The sequence below is a fragment of the Prosopis cineraria genome, unplaced genomic scaffold (genome assembly GCF_029017545.1).
Source record: "Prosopis cineraria cultivar Desert tree isolate PC_DT_omini unplaced genomic scaffold, ASM2901754v1 PC133, whole genome shotgun sequence".
Lineage (NCBI taxonomy): Eukaryota > Viridiplantae > Streptophyta > Magnoliopsida > Fabales > Fabaceae > Prosopis > Prosopis cineraria.
Window position 1 is genome coordinate 40,620 of NW_026555460.1, and position 8,224 is coordinate 48,843.

At 36.6% G+C, this 8,224-nt stretch overlaps 1 pseudogene; it reads right to left on the reverse strand.

Annotated features, from left to right (window-relative positions):
* Positions 1 to 577: 577 nt before the first annotated feature.
* LOC129295526 (uncharacterized) lies at positions 578 to 3,188 on the reverse strand (annotated as a pseudogene).
* Positions 3,189 to 8,224: the final 5,036 nt, after the last annotated feature.

The window sequence follows — 8,224 nt, forward strand, 5'->3', positions numbered from 1 at the left end:
AAATCTTATGTGACATTATTTTTAATGATTTTATTTTTGAAATAGAGTGACTTTTCAATTTGTTGTTTTTTCCTTTCTATTATTATTAATGAAAAATTCAATTTATATTGATATTCATTTAACATGACGTGTTATTATAAAATAGGATATAGATGTTGTGGTGTATCAATTCCATGCAAGAATTCATCAACCTAAACTATCCAAATTAAATTTAAAACATTTCTATATTTTTGGAATAACTTAAGTAAAGTCTTGCTCTTGTACATGTAATTGTAACCCCATGCGTTGTATGCCCGTTCGGAGTATAAAGAATGAGTTGCACGCATAGCGAAGCTTTTCAAAAGTTTATCATATTATATTTAATATTGATATTATTTTGTATTGACTAATGATATTGATTACGTATTGATAGCACCAACTTGATGCTGTATTTTCCACGTGAAGAAATCTATCATGAAGAATGAGTCTAGATTTTGATATTTTCTTTTATCTAAATATAGTGTTTTTGTTACTTTCAGAATATGTTTGGGTTTAAAAGAAATGGACGAAACAGTAAATAAACTTGAAATGGAAAAGATAACTAAAATTTTACCTTTAGTATTATTACTAATATCTTTCATTGCCAATGAATCAATAGAAAGAACTCATCAGAAGAGAGTTGTCTCTATCTTTGCAGAAATGGGAATACTTACAAGATAGACCAAATATTCAAGCCAAAGAATGCTCACATTCTTGGAATTAGCACCCCCTTGCAATTGGCTGTGACTTAAAGCGAAGTTATCAATCCTTGCAGTTCTGATCAGTGATCATTTTCTTTTAAGATTCTCTTTCATCCTCTCCACTGCCGCCCTCAAAGTCTGTTCATCCTTGCAGAAAGTAAATCGGACTAGGTTCTTTCCCTCTTCTGGATTTAAGTAAAATACACTGGTAGGAATGGCTACCACTCCAACCTCCTTAATTAGATACTCGCAAAATGCAACATCATTTTCCAATCCAAAAGGTGTGTGATCCACGACCACAAAGTACGTCCCACTGGATGGGAATACCTTGAAACCAACAGCCTTCAATCCTTCCACCAAAATAGCCCTCTTCACCATGTAGTCCCTCTTTAGCTCCACAAAGTAAGAATCTGGGGCTCTAAGAGCTGCTGCAGTTGCCCACTGCATAGGAGTCGAAGTGGCAAAAGTGAGAAAAGAATGTGCCTGTCTGACTCCCCATGTCAGGTGTGGAGGGGCTATCGCCCATCCAATCTTCCATCCCGTTAATGAGAACGTCTTTCCCAAGGAATTCATCGTAACTGTCCTTTCAAACATTCCAGGAAGAGAAGCCATTGAAATGTGATCCATATCAAAGGCCAACTTATCATATACTTCATCAGTGAAGACCAGAACATCATTCTCAATACACAGAGATGCAATGACCTGAAGCTCCTCTTGAGTAAACATCTTTCCTGTTGGGTTGTGAGGAGTATTTATAATGATGGCACGAGTATTCTTGGAAATGGCAGACTTCAATTCTTCAATTGGGACAGCAAAATCTGGAGGGCACAAAGTGATGCCTTTTATTTTTGCACCAGCCATGGATAGAGTGGCTTCGTAAGAATCATAAAAAGGAGCAAACATGATAACCTCATCACCAGGATTTATTAATCCCAACATAGTTGCGGCAATTGCCCTGTGCACCCACTTGTAACAGTAACTTCCTTTTCGGGGTCCACTGTAAGTCCAGTATCTTTCTTAAATCTATCAGCAATGGCGAAGTTCAGGTCTGGAACTCCATATCCCCGCGCATATTGATTTTTCCCATCCCGAATGGCCTGAATTGCAGCTTCCTTGACAAAATCTGGACCATCAAAGTTGGGAAAGCCTTGACCAAGATTTATGGCTCCATGTTTTATGGCAAGAAGGCTCATTTGGGTGAATATTGTTGTTTTGAACTTCTCCAAGCGCTTTGCAACCTTGCATACAAATTATCAAAATAAGATTCTTTGAGGACGCGTACAAGTAATTCACAATGAAACCTGAAATTCTTCCTCCCCAAACGCTCCCCTTTCTACTGCACAAGATTTGATCCTACCCCAGGTCCTTGCATCAAATGAGAAGTGCTAAGACTTAAGGAGCTAGCATCTTCAATCCAACACCCCCCCACCCAAACAAAAAAACAAAAAACAAAAAAACAAAAAACAAAAAAACCCCCCTTTTTTTTAATGATAGTAAACCATAGGGGATGTGCCTTTGCTCAACTATAAAATCTATAAGCATATAGCAACGAAACGACAATAACAAACAAGGTGAGACATGGTCACTGGTTAAGTGGGGGGAGAAAGGGGAATCGTGATATTCATAATAAAGGAAATATAACTGACAACTCCTGTCGAACTATCTAAAGAACCAAATAAAACAGATCCAAACTATTATGAAGGACAGCAAATCAAAGCAATTTTAGATCAGGTTAACTACAGCATCAGTACATTAGTTGGCCCTATAGTTGCATGAGATAATGGAAACGAGAACAGAAATGAAACTAAACTTCCATATAGGTGAATGTACTTCAAACAAGCTCAACCACAAACTGATAGCTACTTGGCTGGCAGAATTTTCAAATCCAAAAAAAATCCTAGGCTCTAAAAGTCAGACACGAGAACTAAATTAGCCAACACTGTAAGCATAATCAAGGAGACGAGCAAGAGAAGGGAAGAAAAAAGAGAGTTGCCGTTGCCAAGAAATGGTAAAAGGCCAATTGTCTAACCAAAAGGAGAAATCGCCAATCAGATGGTAGTATGAACAATTTGACAGATATGCATCATAAGAAGAGCAAGAGTTAAGTATCAATCATGAGAAATATGGGAAGCAGAGATCTGATAAGGGACAAGAGAATGTACCTGCAAAGGGTGATGGGTCTTGGGAGTGGCGTCGTTGGGAGTAGAGAGGGTTTCTTTCGGAGTCGAAAGTGCGGACATGGTGGAGAGGTAAGACCGGCAACTTGATGTTGGGGTGCAGGGGGGATTGAAGACCCTGTAGAAATGCTGAGACAGGTTTGGGAACGGGGAGGACCTCAATCTCATTCGGGGATGCGTCAATGTACACGGAACCTGCATGTCAAGCAATCTAATTTTAGGGTTTCGTTGGGAAGGCGAAGCAGGGGAACATCGAGAGTGTCATGGGTATGTCCGATTATACAGTTGATGGTCAAATGCCTCTTTTTTTATTTTTTTATTTTTTGGTGTGCGCATGAGCACGGGCACCATAAAATGAACTGAACTGAAGTATATATAATATAATGAAAATCATCAATCATCAATATATCTCATATATATATATATATATATAGTTGAAACCAATTCCTGAAAGTGTGCATCTTGTTCTTCCTGTTGGACTTCAAAGTTACAATAATTGTACATAAAAGTTTTAAGGAATTCTTTTATTTTTGAGATTATAACGTCTTCTCTAGGGATCAACTAAAACATTGTTCATCACAGATTGAAAATGGGTATGGTTGATATGGAAATGACAAAGCGTATCTTCATCACCTGGTCAATTTGGCTGGAGGTCATCTTGCGCATGATGTTATTTTGTAAGAGATTTATCGTTTCGAACTTTATTTTTCTTAGTCATTGAGCTGTAGCACCTGGATGGAATATGATGGGGATGTTATAGGAGGAGATGGTAAACTGTTTTATTCATATCCAAATGCAAATGGGTCACTCTTTTAGCCAATTAATCAGTTATTTTAATGCTCTAGTGCTGCACCCTTGTCTTTGGAAGAACACTCAAGATTTTTTTAAAAATTTTTTTTTTACTATAAGGGTGCAGGAAAACCATACAAAAGAAATGGGTTTTATCCTGTTCTTTGTGTGTCTCTTTGTCTCGGCTTAATTTACCAGTTAAAATGAAAATGTGAAGACACAGAAAGATAAAATGTCAGTCAGTCATCTTAGGTAAAAATAGAATGAAGAGATGAGAGAATTTGTTGCGATTATGAAGCAGGACAGACAGAATAGCAAGTGAAAGAATCAGAAAAATCTTCAAACTCCCATCCAAGGCACATAATAATTCCATTATTATTATTATTCAATAATGAAAATGAAATAATAATTACTAAATTAAAAAATTGCATTGTAAATGTCCTTGTTGCGCTTTCCATCACTTTTCACAATTATACCATTCAGACATTGTCAGCTGCTTCTTTTTGTTAGCGCCTTCAGATCTGAATGGTTGTTTTATGGGCATCTACATTTTTCATGTATGTTATAGAAATACATGCCAATACAAAATTTTTAGGTGATAATAAGAGTCGTCTCTTGCCCCTCTTGACCGTGGGACAATGGTTCATGCATTGCTCTATGGCTTGCAACTCTAGACAGGCTCCAACAATCTGGCGCCAGATTGAAACTTTAAAAATGATCTAAAATCTTGTTTCTGTGAATCTCAATGCCAAGTATTCATTGGTAGCACTCAGGATCAACACATATATCTTCTGAATGTTTATTTTCCCCCTTCTCTATAAAACTTCGTGTTGCACTGTTTTGGAGGATCTAGGGCTGTCTTTTCGGTATGAGTTCATATATTACAAAAGATGATACTTTCAAGATTTTATGGACATTCTTTCAGTCATCTCCCCTCCCCCTCCTCTTGTATATTCACATCATGGCCCGTGTCATTTTTGTAAGAGAATGAGGATGTTTAGCACTGGGCACATCACAAAGAATGGATATTTGTTTACTTCTCAATCCAATGGAGGCCAATATCCTTTGAAGTCTCTTCTCACCTCAAACTGCAAGAGAGAGAGTTAGGAATTTTAGAAATTAGGGGCATCCATCCCTCTGGCCTCGTTTTAGAGGCCTTGAAAAGAGATCCTCATCTGTCTTCTTGTTGAAAATGAAGACAGAACAAGGGTTTAGCAATATATACATACCTTCATGTTGCATGAAACATGTTACCCACATTCAACATTTTTTTTTCCTCAGTGCAATGAGAGATAAAACCATGTCTAAATAAGTGATGGCTTTATTGGAAATTTTGTTCTTTTAACATTTTATGACTGAGGAATAGCCTTTTTGTGGTTTCTCATTGGACATAATCAATATGATATAAGATTGAGTGACATGTGAGCTAGTACCATCTGTTGCAGTCATCCTCATTATGTGAGGATAGTGTAGATTTGACAGATGATTTTTGCCCAATTATTCTAATTAATTTTGTTGTCGAAAATTCTGTTATTCTCATGTGCTGTTAAATGGTGATATCATATATCTTCTATTTTTGCAGTACTGGGAAGATAGAGTGTTAAAAGCCAAGGCATTAGGATTAAATACCATTCAGACATATGTTCCTTAGAATCTGGAAACCTAAAAAGTTTGATTTTGAGGAAATTGCCAGCATTGAACCATTCTTCAAACTTTGTCACAAACTTGGTCTGCTTGTGATGCTTCGAGCTGGACCTCACAAATGTGCAGGTCTGCTTGTGATCTTCAAGCTTCTCTAGTTTGCCAAAACGAAATTTCCTGAATTGCATGTATATATTTATGGTTGATACTATTTTCACATTTGATTTATATCTCCCTTAATATGCTAAATGAGGAAAAAGGGCATATGTTTCCTGTTAAGTGTTTATCCTCTTGTCAATTCCCTATAACATGTGAGGTTTTCCTATTATCATCTTTTGGCACTGGTATTTCAACTTCTTATTCCTTACAAATGATTTAAGAGAAGAAGAAAAGCATTTTGATTGCAAGTGCTTCTATGCCGTGCCTGGAATTCGATGTTATCTTTTGGTTTATTATTTTTTCTAGATTAAAAAGAGAATCTCTGCAAGTGGCTTGGCAATGAAATGCACTCATAAGTCATGACCCAGTTGCTCGCTAGTTTTGTTGACACTTCGATTTATTGCAGAATGTGATTTAGGTGGTTTCCCTGCTTGGTTACTTGCTATGGACCCATCTTCAAAGCTAAGATCGTCTGATCCTACTTTTCTTCAACAGGTATGTTTTTCTTATAGAGTTCAGCCATGAAATCATGTTAGTTGTTATTTTCTAGATTTAAATATTTTATATGTCATCAAAAAGATGTGTTTTCCTTATTCATTTCATTGGTAAAACACAACTTTGTGATCCATCTTTCAAAAAAAAAAATTACTGCATGTTGTAATACCCTCAAAATTTACAAATCGATTTTTCGTAAATTATTAATTCAACAAGTTATTTTTTTAACACACACATAAAAAAATTATTTATGTATTATATCTTAACTAAATATTGCTTATGTGGTTTTAAATTCATAATTAAATACCTAACCATAATATTATTTCTAAATAACCTCAAATAATATAAATTCCTATTATTATCATTTTTTTCCTCAAAACTTAAATTCCACAATTTTTTATTATATAAAAATCAGGATGTTACAATTCTCCCCTCCTTTTAGAAATTTTGTCCTCAAAATTTAATAGATAAGCTTAGAAACTATGTACTTAAGCAAATAAATGTGGATAATCTCGCCTCATACTCTCCTCGGTCTCCCAGGTAGCATCACCTAGGGCTCCACCCTTCCAAATCACCTTCACGAGTCGAATGGTCTTATTGCACAGTTGTTTGTCCTTAAAGTCCTCAATTTGCTCCGGTTCGGATCTAAAGGTCAAATTCTCCCTTAATTCCACTTCTTCAGGTTCAATAAGATGGGAGGGATCCGAGTTGTACTTCTTCAACTGTGATACATGGAACACATTATGGATACCTGCAATCTGTGAAGGCAATGCAACTCTATATGCAGTAGATCCAATTAGCTCCAAGATCTCATACGGGCCCATAAATCTAGGTTTCAACTTTTTTTGCCTTAATGGATCTACCAATGCCTGTCACCGGAGAAACCTTCAAAAATACATGATCTCCTACTTCAAACTCTAACGACCGTCTCCTTTTATCTGCATAACTCTTCTGTCGGCTCTGAGCTGTTAGCAATTTTTGCTTAATCATTGCAATTTTCTAGGTGGTCTGCTCTACAATTTTTGGACCAATGATACTCCTCTCACTTAATTCTGTCCAACATAAAGGCAATCTACACTTCCTTCCATATAAGGCCTCATAAGGCTCCATCTCAATGCTAGAATGATAGCTGTTATTATAAACAAATTCAACTAATGGCAAATGATTATCCCAACTACCTGGTAGTTCAATGGTACAAGCTCTTAACATGTCCTCCAAAGTCTGGATCGTCCTCTCTATTTGTCCATCTGTTTGGGGGTAGTATGCGATGCTAAAACTCAGTCTGGTACCTATAGCCTTCTGTAGCGCACCCCAAAAGTTTGAAGTGAATCTTGGGTCACGATCTGACACGATTCTAGAGGGTATACCATGAAGTCTAACTATCTCTTTAATGTATATCTCAGTAAATTTTTCTAATGTAGATGTAAACTTGATTGCCAAAAAGTGAGCCGATTTGGTGAGTCGGTCCATGATTACCCAAATAGCATCCCTACCCGAGGGTGTTCTTGGCAATCCAGTGATGAAATCTATGGAAATATCATCCCATTTTCACTTTAGAATATCTAATGGTTGCAGTGTTTCAGCTAGCTTTTGATGTTCTATCTTTATCTTCTGACACGTTAAACATCTAGAAACAAATTCGGTTACATCTTTCTTCATTCCTGGCCACCACCAACCTCGCTTCAAATCATGGTACATCTTAGTCATACCGGGATGAATTGTATATTTGCTCCTATGAGTCTCTTCTAAAATGATATTCCTTAATTTTGGATCATTAGGTACACAAACTCTACCTTTATATCTCATCACTGTGTCCTTAGAGATGGTAAAATTTAGGGCCTTACTTGCCACTATCTCCTTCCTTATATTTCTCAAGTAGTCATCACTCTGCTGTGAGACTCTGAGATCTTCCCAGAATTTGCTCTCAAAGTCTGCTACCTGGAGTGCGGCCATTTGATGTTCAATCACATCTACTGGAACATCATGAAAATTATTCCACAATTGATATTCATGAACCATCAAATGTGCAGTATGAATAGTCTTCCTACTTAAGGCGTCAGCTACCACGTTAGCCTTACCCGGATGGTAATGTAATTCAAAGTCATAATCCTTTAGAAATTCCATCCATCGTCGCTGCCTCATATTAAGCTCTTTTTGATCAAATAAATACTTTAGGCTTTTATGGTCACTAAAGATTTGAAACTTAGATCCATACAAGTAGTGTCTCCATATCTTCAAAGCAAA